Source organism: Octodon degus, unplaced genomic scaffold (genome assembly GCF_000260255.1).
Source record: "Octodon degus isolate 3935 unplaced genomic scaffold, OctDeg1.0 scaffold00029, whole genome shotgun sequence".
In the NCBI taxonomy this organism is placed as follows: domain Eukaryota; kingdom Metazoa; phylum Chordata; class Mammalia; order Rodentia; family Octodontidae; genus Octodon; species Octodon degus.
The window spans coordinates 10518131-10537776 of NW_004524605.1; the positions used below are offsets into that span (position 1 = coordinate 10518131).

Consider the following 19646-nt stretch of genomic DNA (forward strand, 5'->3'; position numbering starts at 1 on the left):
CTCGGCCGTCGCTACGGCGCGCGCCGAGGCCCACCCGGCGCCGCGGTGCTCGCGAGTGCGGGGGGCGGCGCAGCCCGAGCTCAGCCGGCCGACCTCGCCGGCCGGAGGTCCGGTGCGCGCCCGCCGGATCTGGTGCTGCTTAAATGCAGCCCTGAGGTCAGGTATTCTTGCTCTCCGTATCAAGGCCTGTAATTAAGGATTTAGACTGTGGAGCCACCTCCGCACACTGCCGGTTTTGTTCTTTGGCTCTATCCACCTGTTATCCCTTATTTTTTGAAAGCTGTGTGCCAGAGCACTTTGTTTTGGAGGTGTTTTGTTTTATTTTACTTTTTGTATTTTAGGGAAGGGTCTACAGGGTCTCACTACTGGGGTTACAGGCGCACGCCACCATGCCCTGTCTCAATCGCAGTCTCAGCGTGCCCCCGGGGCGCGGCCGGCACAGCTCAGCTCTGCGCTGAGCTATATATAGCCGGCCCAATCCGGAACGGGGGATTGAACTCAGGCCCTTGGCGTTTGCCAGGCAAACGCTTATTCTACTGAGCTATCTTCCCCCCACCCCCAAGTGTTTCTGCTCTGAAGATACTTCTTGCCATGTTGGATCGCTGGGAGGAATGAGACTTAGTGAAGTGCCTGTTGGGCAGGCTCACAGTTTTCCTGAAATTCCCGGGCAACACTAGTTCCTCCTCCTTCCTTACGTCATTCATTTTCCTCCTTGCGGTCTCCCGGGCAGCGCCTTACTCTTTTGTGGATTGGGCCGCCCCCGGAGTACTGCGCATGCGTGCCTCCCGACGGCCGATTGAACGCGGAGGCTTCCGTAGGGGGCGGGGAGAAAGATGGCGGCGGCCGTGCTGCGAGAGCTGGGTGAGGATTTCTGAGGGCTTGAGGGGCCGTACAGGGGAGTTAGAACGAGAGACTGAGTTGATCCCTTGAATTAACGTTGCAGGTACATTATGGATACAGAGCCTGAGAGGCCGGGGGCTGCTGGCTTCGGGGTAAGTGTCCTCTTGGAGTTTTACAGGGGCCCGAGGCTTGCCCAGCGGCAGCCTGGTGTTTCGGGCTCGCGGGCGACAGGGAGCGCGCCAGTGTCTGCTGCGCTACACTGTCGCACTGTCATACCGTGTAGCCCCGCGGGGGCCAGGATTCCTCCTCGTTGCCCAGGGGTGACTGTGAAGATGTACTCGGAGCAGTTCTTAGCTTTCCGAACGCGGCTGGATTCTTCCACCTGTGTAGTGGAGAGGCCAGTTTTTCTGGCTCCCGCCTTGGTTACTTGCTTGCGGGAGCAGTGGCTGTGTCGTTAGATGATCGCGCTTCACGTCCAGCTTGACGTTGTTGAACTTCTAATATGCATTATCTTTTCTCGTTCTATGACCATTTTTCAGACAAGTAAGTTATAAAGTCCTTAATAATTTGTCCAGTGCTACTCAGTTAGAGGAAGTTTTGAAGTCTTTTTCTTTGCAGAGTATTCTGTGGTCTCAGGACAAAAGCGTTCTGTAAAATTTAGGGAATGTGGCGGTTTGAGTTTGGCCTACCAAGAGGCCTGCCTTCTTTTTTGTTTTGTTTTTGTTTTTCTCCTCTTCTGCAGGACAGTAGTTGATATTTGGGAATTGATATTGTCCTTGTAAATTTTCTGACTTCTATCTTTGCTAGCACTACTTTGACTTTGTAGACTTTAAGACAGCTAAGTTGGGTATGAATTTAATTGTGATTTATTTATTTATTTATTTTTTAAAGACAGGTCTTGCTAAGTTGCTTAGACTGGGTTCCAACTTGTAATCTTCCTGCCTCAGCCTTCCCAAGTGCTGGGAATATGGACAGGTACCACCACACTCAGTTAATTTAAGTTGTTTTGCTGACTTAATACTAGAAGATTGAGCAGTTTGGCCTCAATCTTTTCAATCATATAATGTAAAGAGTGTTGGTTTTGCTAGATAATCTCTACATTTCTTTAGAGTTTTAAAGTGAATGTAATTTTATGAATCCTCATTGTGGATTTTATAATTGGGGAAATAACTATATGAAAACTCAATAGAAGCTGGATATGATGGCCCAGGCCTGTCATACCAGCCCTTGAGAGGCTGAGGCAGAAGGATTGTCTTGGGTTTGAGTGCAGCCTGGACTATGTAGTTCAAGGAGAGTCTGAACCACATAATGAGACCCTATCTCAATAAAAAGGAAAATTAAGAAGGGAACAAAGAATTCTCATAACCATACAAACTCTTAGAAATCAGTTCATTTAATGATTGGAAATTTAATGACATACAGGTACAAGATAGGAAATAGAAAGGAACTAGAAGAGAGAATGGGAGGGCCCATGGCAGTTAGTACTATGCATTCCTTATTTAAAAACATTTAACTGAGTTAAGAAAAATTACTGCACCCCAGCCAAATCTTTCTACAGGTTAGATTTGGTAGAAGACTCAAGATCACAAAAAACAGTGAATGTTTAAAATTTAAAAACATTAAGGGCTTGCTTGATAGCTCAGTGGACTAAAGCACCTGCTTAGGTGGAGCACCACAACTGGGCTTCCATCCCTGGCGTGCTGTGAGCGCTGACACTGGGATGGAGACTGGGCGTGGTGGTGTGCACCTGTAATGCCAGCATGTTTCAGAAGGCTGAAAACAAGAGAATCACTGAGTCCAATCTACGTAGTGAGACCCCGTACTAAATACAGAAGAAAAAAAAAAACTTACTAAGTAAAGTACACATAGCTGTTAATACCCGTGAGATTTCTGTCCTTCCTCTGAACACTTATCCCATTATTCTGCCACTCTCTGAAGCAGTTCCTCTTTCACGTCTCTAGTTGTGCTGTCCTCACTGCCGTGCCATCCTCACCAGATTGCAGATGTCTACCTTTCATGTTCATTTTGACTTGGAGGAAGAACCAAAAATTACATGGTGCCAGGACTGGTAAATAAGGTGGAGGAGGACACACAGTAGGGCTTTCACAAGCTTGCTTTTCTGTTGGATGGCACTCAGGAGCAATAGTCACTATATTTCTTATTACATTTATAAAAACAAAATGGAGGACTTCTACGGTTGCTTCAGAAACTGGTAATAATGAGCTGGGCATGGTGGCACACACCTGTAATCCCTGCACTCTGGGGGCCAAGAAAGGAGAAGTACCAGGAGTTTGAGACCAGCCTGGGCTACATGGTGAATTTAAGGCCAGCCTGAACTACATGACGGAACATAACTCAAAAAACCAAACCAAACCAAGGAATCAGATTCTGTGCTGGAAGTAGTCAATAGCCACCTTGGAATCCCAGATGACATTACATGTGTTAGATGTCAGCCTTTACACAACACTGGGCAAGAAGAAAATACATTGAAAGTAGTTCCTTTTCTATGTAGTCAAGTCACTCCTAAAAGACTCTTTTTTTTTTTTTTTACATTTATTTATGTGTGTGTGTGTGTGTGTGTGTGTGGCCAGCTCTGCCCACCAGGAGGCGGGGCTAGCTGGCATGTGGTGCTGGGGGACTGAACCACGGTCCCTGTGCTTTGCCAAGCTTGTTCCAAGTAGGTGCTTTAGACCACTGAGCCATCTCTCCAGCCCCCTAAAAGACTCTTTAAAAAAAAAAAAAAAAAAATTTGTGTGTGTGGAACTGGGGATTGAACTTAGACCCTTGTGCTTGCCAGGCAAGCACTTGTTCTACTGAGCCATTTCCCCAGCCCCCCAAGACTTTCTTAAAGTAAAGGGTAGAATTTATCTCTGAATAGGTTTATTTGTTTGTTTATTTATTTGGCAGAACCAGGGATTGAACTATATGGTCCTTGTACTTGCCAGGTAGGCGCTTATTCTACTGAGTTAGCTCCTTGGCCCCCTCTCTGAGTTTATTTTTGATATGCTTTTGCTGTTTGCCACAATAAACAAGATTTCACAACTAGATTGATTTTCTCTCTCCAAACTTCTTTCTCTCATAAAGGCAACTGTGATTACATTTAGGGCAGAACCAGATCACCCGGCACAAGCTCTTTCCTGTCACGATACCTGTCATATTTTGCCATTCACAGATTCTTGACATAAAGACATAACACGTCTTTGAGGGCACCATTCAGCCCACTGCATTCTCTTTCAAAAAAGGTTTGAGAGATCCTCTTAGGCCTTTTCTCCACAGAGGTGCCTGAAGCCCATACTTGTGTTTGCTGCTCTTTGGCCCAGAATGCCCCTTACGTGGTCGTTGTCAGTCTGTGCTGTGTCCAGCTCTCAGCTCCCATCCAGTGCTTTACGGTCGTCCTGATGACATCAGCCCAGATGCTGCTCCCCCAGTCGTCTTAGTGCCCGTTGCACATTTTGAGCTCATTCCGTCCGCCTAACTGAATTTGTTATTCTGAAAATTTTCATTAGTAAATGTATTCTCCACATGGTGATTGCGGTCTGGTGGGGAGTGGATACAGGTACATAGCATGTCTTTTTTTTTTTTTTTTTGTATGTCCCCTTCCCCTCCTCTTCCTCCACTCTCCATCTCTTGGCAAAAGATCCATTCCCTGTTGCCTGTTGCCTGTTGCCTGTTCCCTTCTATTTTGCTTTTTGTTTTGGGTTTTTCTTCTAAGAGAAATTTATGGAATATTTAAGCTCTGTGTTTGATTTATTTTACTTCACATTATGGTCTCAGATGCTTGCATTTTTCTACGAAGGACTCATTTATCCTTCTTTGGTAGTACTCCATTGTGTATAAATACCACATTTTCTTTACCTAATCGTGTACCTAAGCAGAAAGCATAGGTCCATAGACAGACACATGGACCTATATGTCCATCAACAGAAAATGAATTTTTTATGTGTGCAACTCAGAGGATCAGTCCTTAGGTAAGAGAAAATCTTGAGATAAAGGGGTGATAGTGGCAGAAGTGGGAAAAGCTGGATCCAGGTTCTATATCCCTCTCAAGTGACTCAGTAGCTGAATTTTATTTTATTTATTTTATTTTTATTTTTTTTTTTTAATTTATTTATTTATTTGTGTGTGTGTGGCCAGCTCAGCCCACCAGGGAGCGGGGCTGGCTGGCATGTGGTGCTGGGGGATTGAACCGCGGTCCCTGTGCTTTACTAAGCTTGTTCTAAGTAGGTGCTTTAGACCACTGAGCCATCTCACCAGCCCCAGTAGCTGAATTTTAATCAAGCATTGGAAATATGTTTCATACATCTTTGCATCCTATCACTTAGAACATACCTGCAATGTTATAAGAAATATGCACATATATGTGGATATTTTTCTGTCTGTTGTTCTATTTTTCCACCTATCTGAGAAAGAGAGAAAGGGAAAGGGGGGTTGTTGCCTGCTTTTTGGCACAAATTTAATTTTTGTCATTTCCTCGGTGGACATGTATGCACGTGAGTGTTGTTCTGGGTTTTCTGTGCCATGCTAGCATATTATTATTACGAGTGTGTTCATAGGGACCCCTGAATGAGTCACTCAGACAGACGTGTGGATGGCCTGGGTGCCCCTTCTGCACCTGGCGTCCGAAATGAGGGCAGTGCCATGGAGCACAGCCCTTTCATGTGCGCAACCTGATTCTAACTCCAAGTAGACAGCATGAGTTGAATTCAATTGATAGAGAGCTAGTGGGTGTCAGATAACTGGTTGTTAGTGTGCAAAATCTCTGCATAATTTGGTGTCAGAGAGAAAGACACCATAGTACCTTATACTTACTAACTGGCTAGTAAGTATATTTTATACGTTTATAGAATTTTTTTAGTTTTTTGGTACTGGGAATTGAACTCAGGACCTTCTGCTTGCCTGGCAGTCGTATCACTGGCCCTAATTAGTGAGTATAAATTGATAAACGGAAAATCAACCTGACAAATGCAAGTTGTAATCTGGAAGGCTGCCAGGAGTTGAGATTCCTGTTTATCCATTCCAATTGCAAATGAAGGGTGGGTTCAGATTTCTAGCGTTAGGTAGTAGCATAGCTTGTGCTGATTATCCTCCTTCTTCATACTTTTTAAACTTTTCTTTAGGAACCGGGAGGCCTTTGGAAGTTGTTTACACCAGGCAGCCAGTTACTGATTAGTCACAGCCGTTGCTCTGAATGATACATTTGTGATCTGAAACGGCTAATGCCTTTTTTCAAATGATTGTTGACACAAGGCTTCCACTGGTTTCTTTGCGGAAAACTTTAGGTCTGTGAAAAGGAAATTGATCAAGAATGTGTGTATATACTTTGGGATTTATTCTCAGATTACTTAAAAAAAATTATTTTGCTCCAGGGTCCAGGGAGATAGCTCAGTAGAAGAAGTGCTTGCCTGGCAAGTGCAGGGTCCTGAGTTCAATCCCTGGTACCACCAAAAAAGAAAAAAAAAAGAAAAAAAAGAACATTGGTCAGGCAGTGACCGTGACTCATCCACATGGCTGACACTGACAAAGGATCTACAAACTGTGGTACAGGGTTTCAGGCTAAATCCGGAGGGGATGTGACTGACCTTGTCAGATAAAAAGGTTACATTTCTTGTTATATATGTCTTGTTTTATCTTGGTCTTTTTTTTTTTTTCCGAACCGGGGATTGAACTCAGGCCCTTGTGCTTGCCAGGGAAGCACTTATTCTACTGAGCCATTTCCCTGGCCCATTTATCTTGGTCTTAACCATCCAGCAAGAAAGTATAATAACGAAGTATAAAAAGTAAAATCATATTAATATGCTGAGCTGTAAAAGGCTCAAGTCAACAACTTCTGACATTACCTGTCCTACGGATAACCCACTACTATTATGGACTACTGGACTGTATTGGATTATTTTGCTGAATTCATGCACCTACAATATTTAAATGGCAATGGAATAGCCATCTCTGACTAAACTAAACAAAAAGGGGATATAAATGAAGGACCATTTTGTATCTGTATATACAAAATAGGATAGATATACACCTACTTTATCTTAATTCAATGAGAAGAAAGATTTGTACTAATAGTGTTTGGACAGGCTATCATGTCTGCATCTTGTACTGTGAATAACCACTACAAAGACAACAATATGCAATGTACTATTTATTTTTTATCTTGTTTATTTATTTCATTTTTATTTTGTACTAATTATTGAAACTATCCCATTAATCGGTTTTGAATCATTGCTATTTGTTTCTCAATAAAATTAATAAAAAAATTAGTTTGTTCCAAGTTGTGATCTTTCTTTGTATTTGTATTTTGAGTTCTTTGATGTTTAAGAATACTTTTAAAATTTAAAAACTGGGACCAGTCAGATAACTCAGCAGATTAATACACCTACTTAGGCAGACCCAGGGGCTGGAGTTCAATCACCAGCTCCACATGCTGTGCTGGCCCCACCCCCCGGGGCGTGCTGAGAGGGCAATCGAGACTGGTGTGCGCCTGTAATCCCAGCACTTGGGAGGCTGAAAACAGGAGGATCACTACGAGTCCAGTCATGTAGTGAGACCCTGAGGACCCGGTAGACCCTGTACTAAATATAAAATAAATAAATAAATAAATTTTAAAAACTGGAAATTTTCCGGTGTAAATCTAGGTTTCTGTATTCTTCTGTATGTTGCAAGGAGTAGCAGCAACTTCCTAGAGCTGAAGAGTGTGCCACCCTTCAGGTGGAACATGCACTCTTTGATTTTCTTTTTTTCTTTCTTTATTTCACTCTTTGATTTTCTTACACCCAGCCTTCCTCTATTACTTGCTCTATTTTTTCATTTATTCTACAGATATATATATATATATATATATATATATATGCATGCCAGGGACTGTTCTAGCACTGTAGACTTTTTAGTGAACAAATACACAGTGATCCCTATGGGACAAATGATGTGCAGATCAGTAAGATGCAGCACATATTAGTGATGTTTGTGTAGGAGGCATGACAGCAGAGGAGGGGAGTAGGTAGGGAAACAGGATAGAGAAAGTCTCCCTAAGAAAATAATATGTGAGTAAACAGCTGAAGGAAACGGGTGGGGGGGTGGAGACAGCATTCAGGACAAAGTGGAACAACTCCAAGGTGCTCATATGGTCAGAAAAGGAGAAAGGAGAATAGATTGTGGAGAACCTTAGGGTCACTGTGAGTACTTTGACTTTTATCCTGAGGAGAAGCCATTGAGTGCAGCAGTAGTGTAGTCTGAGGTAGGTGAGGGCTGGTCCTTTTTGGCTGCCCTATTGGAGAGAGCCTGGGGCTAGGCAACAAGGACAGCAGCAGCATCCTTTACCATTTCAGGTGGGAAATGTGTTTTCTCTTGGTCTGTGGCTGTGAAGGTGGGTGAATAGGTGGATTCTGACAGTATAGTAATGACAGCTGATAAGACTTGCTGGCGGATTGGATGTAGCGTGTGAGAAAGAAGCATTGCTCAGAATTTATGATCAGAGCAACTGGAAGTTATGGAGTTACCCTCAACTGAGATAGACTTCCTGGTGAGCAGGCTTTGGGGAGATAATCTGGAGGTCCGGGTAGGACTTGGTAGGTTTGAGATGTCCAGGAGGCACCTCAGTAGAGATGTGAGGTGGGTATGGCAGTTTGGAGTTGGGGAAGTGAGGTAAAGGTGGGACTCATCAGTGTATAAGTAGAACTTAAAGCATGAGATTGATGGACTTTGCTGTGGGAACAAGTATAGGTAAGAAGCAGGGCCTGAGAGTTGGTTCCTGCATGAGGCAGCAACATTCACAGGTTGAGGAGATGAGAGAGTAATAAGGCAGGCGGTGGGGGCCTGGCCAGAGAGGTAGGAGGGAAACCCGGCATCCTGCAGCCAGCTAAGAAAGTGTTTCTAGGATGTGCACCCTGAGATCCTTGGACCACTTTTACATGAGCTTGGGTTTTGCAACACAGGTACCCTCAGTGACCTTGACAGAGTGGTTTAGGTTGGCATTTACTTTTCTGGTTCTATAAGGAAAACTAAATCACCTAAGGAAATAGAGTAGAATTGCTGGGCACCTCAGTGCCACATGGTTTGTGTGTTTTGTGATGTAAAATTTAGCCATCTGCATTATCCATCCCTGGTGATCTGTGATTCATGTGTGTATCCTATGGTAACACGACCTTTCAGAATAAAGACATTGTTCTCCTTAGCCTATAACTAACTCCCTCCACAAAAATAATACAAAGCACTGTTTTGTGTGTATATAGTTAATGATGACTCACCTGTCTCATTTTGCCACCCCCCCCCCTTCATTATTAGGAACATTTGTGCTGTCACAGCTTGGGCAGGGGCTGCTGTTGGCACCCAGGAGGGTAGATGTTAATTGTGTTGTGATGCCTGGGACAGCCCCCTCCACCCAACAGAAGTATCTGGTCCCAGAATGTCAGCAGCACGGAGGTTGAGGAATGTTGGGTGTATTATAGTTCAAAGTTGCTGAAACTTCACTGTTTTGTTTGCTAAACTTTTGTTTCCTTGTTTGTCCTTGACTTTCCCAGAGTAAAACTGTGTTGAGCTGTGAGAGTATACACACCGCTCCAGCCTGTGTGTTTTAGGTTCTAATTGAGGCACTAGGGAGGCTGCGCTTTTGTTCTGGCTCCAGTGTGGGGCTCACTAGTGCTACCAGAAATCTGTTTGGAACAAAGAACTTTTTACTTTGATAAGTAAAACAGCACAGTAGTCTCAAGATTGAGCCTGAGGCTTAGCTGAACTTCGCTTGGGACTCTGGTATGTCTTGTATGAAATTTCAAAATGAGCTTTAAGCATTAAACAGGAGGAATTAGTTCTCGAGTTATGGCTTTAGAAAGTACTCAGATATTGTGTCCTGTCTGAGCTAACTCTTACTCCTAACATTGGACTTATAGCATCTGCAACTTTTCACTGTCTGTTGACTGAGAACAAAATGTTTAAAATGATACTTAAACTTAACCTTTTAAGTATTGGCAAGTGGGAAACATCTGAGTACCAAGAGGAGGGCAGTGCTCTGTACATGAGCCTCGGCTGCTTAACCTGACTGTGGGCCATGTGTGTACACAGTGTGCTCCAGACACTGGAAGCACATGGCACATCTGCCCTCCCTTCACCCCATCTGCAGAGATGGGGTGCTCAAGAGATTTGACTTTCCCAGTAAAGGAAAGGATAGTAGCTGTGATGATGTTTGAATTTTAAAGTGATGAATGTTGATCCTGGTGCCCTTTATTGTTGCCTTTCAATACCTAAAAAGAGAACGTTTTTCATCTCAGATGGGGCAGCTTTGCTGCTTAGTGAAGTCCTTTCTCAAAAGAAAAAAAAAAGGCAGGTTGTGGAGGATAGCTGGGAGTATAGCTCAGTATGAAAGCCCTTGGTTCAAGCCCCAGTATCACACACGCAAAAGAGAACTTTTGCACTTATTTTGATTATTTATGATACTACTAATAAACTAGAGTAATGCTCACTATGTGAAGTTGTTGGAAAACAATCCTGACAATAGCCTGTGTCATCCTTTTCTTGAATTTGCTTCTTTTTAGTGAGTTTTCACAGAAGATTCAATCTTCCCTTTTTTTCGTTTTTGAGACAGGGTCTTGCTATGTAGTTCGGGCTGGCCTTGAACTTGTGACGCTCCTATTGCTTCTGCCTCCTGAGTGTTGGAATTGCAGACATGTACCACTATGCCTGACTTAAAAGCTTCAACCCTGAAGTGAGATTAAAGGTATTTGGTACAGGGTCTTAACACGTGCCTGGACTTGGTGGCTGGCTCAGCATGCCTGGGGATGGGGCCCAGAACGGCATGTGGTGCTGGGGATTGAACCCCGGTCCCTGTGCTTGCCTAAGCAGATGCTTAGTCTGCTAATCTATTTTGCCAATACTTATATTTTCAATTTTAAGATTGTTTCATTTTATGTTTTGATCTGTTATTATTAGAAAAGGTGGTGAGGAGAAGATACATAGGAGCTTTTGATTTCATTTATAGTACTTGTAAATTAATTTCTCTGTGTGGAATAATGCTAATTTAGTATTTGCTTTATAATTCAATTTATAAACATTGAACCTCAAAAGTGTTGCAGGTATTCAGAAAGCTTAACTTATAACATTTAACTTATTAAGCCTTGTATTTCATTCACCAAATCAGAGACTCTTCTTTTTTTCTGTGGTACCACAGATTGAACTCAGGACCTTGCACTTGCCAGGCAGGAGCTTATTCTACTGAGCTATCTCCCTGGCCCTCATTCACCAAATCAGTATTGAAGTTTTTATTTTTAGTTTTTTTGATGGTGGTCCTCAAGATTGTACCCAGGAAGTTCTGAGCTACATCCCCAGCCATTTTTGTTAATTCTTTTTGAGATAGGGTCTTGCTAAGTTGCCTTGGCCAGCCTTGAACCTGGAATCCTCCTTCTGGAGACTCTAGTGGCTGCATGGCCTATATGAAAGACTTGAGGGGAGCAAGGCGCTATGCGACATGGGGTGGGTTATGAAAGGCATGGCACCTGCCCTATGGAAATCTTTCTGATTTGTTAATATAGAAGAAGCATTGAAGTCAGTAAGGGGTTTTTGTTTCTGTCATCATGCTGTCAGGGATGAGACAAAAGATGAAGTTAGGATGTGCTCTACCAGGGGTATGGTCCAAATCCTTTCTAAATAAGCGAGGCCCCAAAAGATGACAAACTCAGTGTGTCCACTAATTGGAGCTGTGGAGAAATGTAGAGGCTCGTGATCGCATGTAATATGAAGTGTGTAGCTCAGGATATGTTCTGAGGGGACACAGGAAAACTGTTCAGAGGGCCGAATTTTAAAATACAGTAGCTACCTGGAGGAGGGAGAGGAGGGGAAGGGAAGGGAAAATGTAGAGAACTAAGATGTGCTGTGTAAGACGCATATACAGATGTGCTCATTAGCCATCAGAGTTCAGCATGTCCAGAGAACACGGACACTGGGTATTTTACTAATCCACGCATAAAACCAGTTTTTTTTTCTCTTTATTCAAGTAATTATGTATGAAATTCATTGCGCCCATGTAGGTGTCAGGTCAAGAATTATACTTGTGGTATCTCATGTGAGCCTCTTACAGACTGTGTGAAGTAACTATTGTTTTTTTATTCACTGATGGCAAAATTGAGGTCTGGATAGTTATGTGGCTTCTCCCAGGCCATTCATGAAGTAAATTAGAGAGTAGAGATTTGGACTCAGGTCTGCAGGACTGCACAGCTTCTGCCCTCACCACCTCATTAAAGAGCTCTGCTCGCTTGATATCTGGTATCCTTCTTGTGTATTTTTCATGTAAAACATTGGAAAGTAAATGTGCGTGGCAAAGGTACAGATTTTCTTATGTATTTTGATGGTCCTGGTTTTAATATTGGAATATGAGATGGTAAATGAGGTAAAGAAGAAGAAATAATTCACTAAAGAGAAAAAAGATTGTTTGATTCCATAGTCTGGATGATTTGAGGACTAAAAAAACAAAATGCTGCACCAGGTCTGTCATCCAAGTTTTTTTTTTTTTTTTTTTTTTTTTAATGTATTTAGTACAGGATGTACAGGATCTCACTGTGTAGATCCGACTCATAGTAATCCTCCTGTTTTTCAGCCACCCAAGTGCTGGGATTACAGGTGCGTGCCACCACGGCCAGTCTCAATTGCTGTCTCAGTGTGCCCCGGGGGTGGGGCCTGCACAGCCGGCGGGGGATCAAACCCCAGTCCCTGCAACTGCCTAAATAGGTGCTTTAGTCTGCTGAGCTGTCTGGCCGGCCCCCAAGTTTTATATAGATAGGTAGGTAGGTGGGTGGGAGGTAGCTAGATAGGGTGGATCTGCCAAAATACAGCCACTGTGAGTGTTTAAGTTGGTGTTACATGCTTGCTCATTGACCTTGGTGCTAGAACAGACTAGTCTCCAAGTTGCTTGACCCTTGCTCTTCTAGTACAAGGACTCATTCTGGCATAGCCCTGTAGGAGCCAAGTGCTATACTGTCGAGTGGTACCATGGTTCTGTGGTGCAAGTCATTGCTGATGGTTGGCAAGCACAAAGTATTCACAGTGTAGGGGAGTTCCTGTCACGGAGAAGGGACCAGGTGGTGCTTCACACAGGGTGACATTTGAACTCAAATTTAACAGAAGGTTTTTCATTCAAGAGATGGTAAGGGAGGAGAAAACATGAGTAAGGGCATGAGGATATGAAGTATACACCTCATAGACACTTACTTGGGTAGGCCCTCAAGGGAATAAGGCCAAGAAAGAGAGATGCAGGTTGATGATGAAGCGCCTCCTGTATCATGCTGAGGATATTGGACTCGATAGTTTGGGCAGTGCAGAAATACCAGAGTTTGTGTTAACTTGTTAATTGGATAATGCTCGGATGTATGTAAAAGTAGACAGTGTGATGAACCCGTGTCCCCACACCCAGCTTCATTAATTCTCACAGCCATCCTCATCTGTGATCCTTTACTCTCTGGCATCATGTTTTAAGTCCTGAGGGTTGAATCAACGGCCTGACCTGCTGACATGCTAGGCAAGTGCTCTGTGGCTGAGCTATGTCCCCTGACCTCTTTGTCATATTTTGGAACAAAGTACACTGTACTAGTTTATTCATAATCTTCTATGCTATATCATTTTTACTGTGTGTTGTTTGAAAGTACATTTTTGGTTGATATTTACATTTCCAGTGGCTTCCTAGCTACTATACTGTAGAAATTATAACAGTTCACGTATGGAAACTTAACATTTCCCTTAAGTCTTTTAATCTGTAAGAACTTTAATCAATTCTCTTCTTTCCTTTTTTCTCCTGGTCATTTATTTGTTGGAGACAGTATTTTTTTTTTTTTTTTTGCGGAACCGGGGATTGAACTCAGGCCCTTGCGCTTGCCAGGGAAGCGCTTATTCCACTGAGCCATCTCCCTGGCAGAGACAGTATTTTAAAGAGGTCATCAGAGCTTCGATTTTGCTGTGTGTACCCCCATGATATTATGTACCGTGTTTCTTTTTCTCTGTGTTCATGTATTGAACCTAGAAGATTGATCAGTTCAGCAGCTGCTTCTGCTCTTTCTCCTCCTCTTCTTCCTCCTCTGGCACCTCTGCCATCATCGCCATCTCTGCAGCCTTCTTATGTGAAAGAATACTTCATGGATGATTTCTAGTCTGCTTTTTTTTTTTTTTTTAATCTGCCTTCTTTACCCATTAATTAATTACAGATCACAGAATGATGCTACTGTAATTGTTATTTCTTAATTACTAACTTCGTATAAGCCTAACTCCTTATCTGTTGGCCATTTAGTGATATCTTTTTTTTTTTTTTTAACTTTCTGCAAAGCTTTATTCCAGAAGGGCTCAGTCCTTGGCAGCTACCTTCCTCTTGGCGGCTAGCATGTTGCTCAGCTCCTCATACTTCCTCTTGGTGTGGATGTGCATCCCTACCCTTTCCTTGATGAACTTGAGGGCGTGTTTGTCCTTGGAGACCTTGAGCAGCTCCATGGCACACTGCTTGCTCCTAGGGGGCGAAGCCGCACACTCTGGGATCATGTCCTGCACGAACTTGGTGTGTTTGGTGAGCTGTCCACGATGGTGGCCGGGCCTTGGTTTGCTCACATTCTTAGTCGCCTTGTGGCACTTGCTGAGGCCCACGACCATGGGATAGCAGAGGGTCATGGCTACTGTTCTTCAATGGTTGCTGTGGTGGAAGGACCAGCGCTGTGCTGAGCCATGGGAAATCTACTCGACCAGTGATATCATTTGTGAAATAATTTTTTTTTCTCTTTAGTCTCAGGGATTTCAACATCTAATATGTTTAACTGACTGCAGTTATTACTTCTTGGTAACCCAAGCATTCATTATCCCGTCTTTGCTCTGTGGGTGCCCACAAGGTGGCTTCCTGGGTCCTGGCTTTCTCATATGGTAAAATATTCCTTGCTCTTCTCTCATGTGTTTTACCCAAGCTCTGTGGTTAGCTGTTTCTCCTGCAAGTCTGGTTCTTTTCAGTAGGAAACAGCATTCAAGGTCATAATGTGGTACCAGGGTGGCCATTGTTCTAGGGAGCATTGCTTCTTGAACTTCTCTTCTTCCTACAGAGGTGTCTCCTTGCTTGACACTGAGTCCCAGTTGTCAGTGACAATGCAAGCAGAACTAAAATACCACATTTATTTCATCTCAGTAGTTTGACATTAGTAGCTCAGTAAAGGGGTGATCAATAAATACAGTAAATTAAATTTTTTTGCAGTGAAACACACATTACTGTTAATCCCCTTCAAAATCCACTTCATCACTTTAAACATAGTTCTTCCATTGCTCTTGCCACTTAATGAAGCAACTGTGTAAATCCGTTTTGTGTCTTTATAAGGAATGATCACTACAGTGAGTTCTGCTGCTGAGTACTGTTCAAGGAAAGGCGGGCTCATGAGATGACTGGTGGGCCCTCACCCACCTTACTCACTACCAAGCACCGCAGGACTTTGGACTCTTCTCCAAAGTTAAGACGACTGTGAAAGGTAAAGGCTTGGAATCAACACAGGACATTGAAGCAGCTGCAGCAGCACTGCTAATGATGTCCATGAGAAAGGACTTCCAGAAGTGCTTTAGAAAAGGCAAAGGGGATGAAATAAGTGCTTGAGGTGAGGGGGCATAGTGTGAGGGGAATTAATGGCTATGCGTCTTCTGTGATAAAGTATTTACATTTTTTTTAATACAGTCATCTCCTGTATTACAGAAAGGTAATTCCTTTGGTGTGCAGGGAGAGAAGGCTAGGCTCTACTGGGGATGATGATGGAAGAGAAATCAGTTGAGAGAAGCTGTTCATGTAGTTCTGAAAGAGAACAATCCCCAAACTTGGATGGTAACAGTTAAATGGAGGCAAGTAGGCATGTGAGCAGCATTTCATGGGTCACATCTGTAGGCCCTGGGGACAAGATGAGCAGGAGGTTAAGATAGACTCTATAACATTGTTCTGTGATCGTTTTATTCAGTGATGAAGAGGTGCAGCAGATGCTGGGAAGGTGGTAAGGGAGAACGGGCATTTGCACTGGAGTGGATCAAGGCATAGTGAATTTCAGCTCTTCATCATCAGGTGTCAGCCCGTTAATTTGGATGGACAGAAATCCTCTGGTTGCACTTTTCTGGTGTTTCCTAGTATCTAAGCGATTCCTTGTTCAGTCAGACCTCTAAGGTTGCTTCTTATCTCTTGCTCTGGTGTAGATGCTGCTGCCCCTGTGTTTGCCATTGGTGGGAATGTACGCCCCATCCTCTGGGTCTTTTTCAAGATTCGCCTGAAGCATCCCCAAAATCCTCTCCCATCTGTGTCCTTTATTTTCAGTATAGGTGGTTTTATGCTACCCTCTAATTAATTGTATTGTATATTTGTTTATCTAACTCTGCAAAGTTGGGCGACTCCATAGGTCAGATTGGGGATTCAGTATGTCTTGAATTTTTTTGCGAGTGCCCTGACCTGCATGTGAACTCAGCATTTATTGTTCAGTCAGAGTGGAAGATCCTGGCCCAGTAGCCACGTACTGCTTGACTCCCCTGAGTTTCTAACTTCTCAGTCATCTTAGCCTCCAGTAACTTCCCTTTGTCATGTTTCATAAAAAGATAATCCTTATTAATGAATACTTTGGGCAGATTTTTGCTTGTGATTCTGGTCAGATGTGTTTCCAAAGATACGTAGTTTGCCAAAAGGTTCTAAAAAGGCTCTTTTTTTTCAGGCTTCTCCCATCGCACAGCGCTTCGCCCCAGTCACACATCCACACGAGTGCTCCTCTTGACATTTCTCGCAAGTGGGAGAAAAAGAATAAAATTGTTTATCCTCCACAACTGCCTGGCGAACCCCGCAGACCAGCAGTGAGTAGAACTAATCTTTTAGTTTTTGTGAAGTGCTCTTCTTATGTGGCTAGCAGTGATTTATTTTTCTATGTTAAGAAAAAAATTACACCATAATTTACATGATCTTTTAGTTGACATGAAATGTATGAAATGTATCTCTTTGTAGCATAGAACAGGGCTGGGGAGATGGCTCAGTAGAATAAGCGCTTCCCTGGCAAGTGCAAGGGCTTGAGTTCAATCCCCGATTCCGCAAAAAAAAAAAAAAAAAAAAAAAAGGAATGTAGCATAGAAAGATGTCATTGTTGTGCTTGTTTGAATTACGTCACTTCCTAGAGTAAGCTGCTTTAACTCAAACCTTGCCAGTGGTTAAGGAACACTGACTGGCCCCACCAGGCTTGCTGAGGAGCTCTTGAGAATGGAACTTGGCAAATTGGAAGAGTGACTTAGACTAGTGAGGAGCGTGTAAGACTCTATGCCTTTCTAGTGTTCTACATTTGAATACAAACACACTTTTTTTTCTTTTTGTGATACACACAGGTTTGTTTGTTTGTTTGTTTTTTGGCAGAACCGGAGATTGAACTCAGGCCCTTGCGCTTGCCAGGCAAGCCCTTGTTCTACTGAGCCATCTCCCTGCCCTACACACAACTTTTTACCCAAGGTCTGAAAATCACTAGATTTCTACTGGAAAGCTGTGTTATCTTTAATTAATTAACTATTTACTTATTTGGTACAGGGTCTCACTACACAGCTCAGATTTGTAGTGATCTTCCTGTCTCAGTCTCCCCAGCGCTGGGATTACAGGCGTGCACCACCACCTCCAGTTCTGAGACTGGCATGGCATGTGGTGCCAGGGATTGGACCCAGTTCTTGCGCTTGCCAGGCAGATGCTGATTGCTCCCCAGCCTTTAGATGTTTGGAATAATTTTACCCTGTCCAAACTACTAGTGAATGTTCTAGTCTGAGGTAAAGTTAACCTTCAGGTTAATGTGAGCTCACTGTGACATAGACATGTGCTTAGAAGTTTAAGAAAGTAATAACACAAAATAAATAAATAAATTAAAAAAAAAAAGGGGGTTGATGAGATGGCTCAGTGGTCTAAAGCACCTACTTAGAACAAGCTAAGCTAAGCAAAGCACAGGGACCACGGTTCAATCCCCCAGTACCACATGCCAGCCAGCCCCACCCCCTGGTGGGCTGAGCTGGCCACACACAAAATAAATAAATTAATTAATGAATTAAAAAAAAAGAAAGTAATAAAACAAACAGGATGGTAACATTTAAGTCCTTAGGAAAAAGGTTGGCAAGTTCTTTAGAAATAGAATTACTGTATTAATTTTATTTTAAAAATTTTCTTAGTACAGTACATGTTTGTAGTGTATAATCTCACTATATTCATTGTAAAGAGTTGGTACATGTACATAACACGTCTTTTTGCGTAAATCTAAAATTATTCCGTTTAACATCTTTTATAGGCTTATGGCATTCAAAACTATTGGATAATGACTCATCTGAGTAACAGCAAAGACCATGTCGTTTGCTTAGTTTTTCTTTTTTTTTTTAATTTTATTTACTTATGTGTGTGTGTGTGTGTGTGTGTGGCCAGCTCAGTCCACCAGGGGGCGGGCTGGCTGGCATGTGGTGCTGGGGGATTGAACCGCGGTCCCTGGGCTTTGCTAAGCTTGTTCTAAGTAGGTGCTTTAGACCACTGAGCCATCTCACCAGCCCCTTGCTTAGTTTTTCTATGAAGTTGATGGTATATGTTTCATTAAGATTCACTTACTAGGTATTGATCTGAATGTATATGGTTTTATTTCCTCTTTGTAATTTGGGAGAGTTACTTAATGAGGTTGTTTTTGTTTCTTTTTTTTGAGACAGAGTCACGCTATGCAATTTAAGCTGGCCTTGAGGTCACTTTGTAACACAGGCTGGTCTCAAACTTGCAACAGTTCTCCTGCTTGAGTCTTCCAAGTTCTGGGATTGCAGGCATGTGCCACCACCACCTCCTACCCTTAATGAGTTTTTTAAAAAGATGTCCCATTTGATTAAAAATTAAGAAGAAAAAGGTCACTCAGCGTGCAGTTCTGTAATCTCAGCTACTTAGGAGGTTGAGGCAGGAGTATTGCAAGTCTAAGGCCAGGCTGGGCAACTTAGTGAGATTCGGTCTCAAAATGAAATAAAAAGGACCAGGAATACTGGGAATGTAGCTCAGTGGTAGAGTGCTTACCTAGCACAGGCGGGCCCTGAGATCAATGCCCAGCATAAGAAAAAGAGAAAGCAGAAAAAAAGATATAAATAGCTTACAGATGATTTGCTAAACTCCTGTGTTTCATATTTTATGACAGTGTCAGAACCTTAAAGTTATCTCTGTCACAGACTGTGGACTACTAATTATTGACTCCACTTTGTAATTGACCAAACTTTAGAAAAACTTACAGATTTTCACGCATATCACAACTGAAATGCTATTGTCTATATCAGGTACTTTCTTTACTTGTTACCAGAGCTCAGTGAACTTAGATATTAATTGGAATGGTATCATGACAGTGGCTTTCAGGTCCCGAATCTATAGCAGAATTTTGTACAGCATGTGATTAATCTTTTGTCCATTTTGTTTTTTGGTACTGAATCTTAACTCAGGGCCTCCCGCTTGCCAGACAGACACTGCACCTCTAAGCTGTATCCCCAGCCCAGGCTTTTTTTATGTGTGAGGAAAAGAAGAGATTTTATTGAGAGGAAAATGAATTACATACTATGAAAAGACAGGATTTCTTAACCTCTTTGAAAGAAAATTGTGGTATTGTTTTTGTCTGGGATTGATGACATAGTGCGGGGGATGCATTAGGCCAGACTTACCCTCAGCAGGCTTTCTGGGCTTCCATTTTATAACAAGTCTCTGGGTCTGAAATGAATCCCAGAGACCTAAAGCTTTCATTTACATAAGTCACAGCCATGAGTGATGCAGTGGAAAAGGCCCCACATGGTGTCAGAACAAAAGGGAGAAGATAGCCACCATA

General features: G+C 42.8%; 1 long non-coding RNA gene across 1 annotated transcript; it reads left to right on the top strand.

The window, feature by feature from the left end:
- Positions 1–89: 89 nt before the first annotated feature.
- On the top strand, positions 90–16645 carry LOC111816249. The gene is made up of 4 exons (XR_002820695.1): positions 90–161; positions 731–861; positions 944–992; positions 16515–16645. It is a non-coding gene; the product is annotated as an uncharacterized LOC111816249 (long non-coding RNA).
- The last annotated feature ends 3001 nt before the right edge of the window (positions 16646–19646 follow it).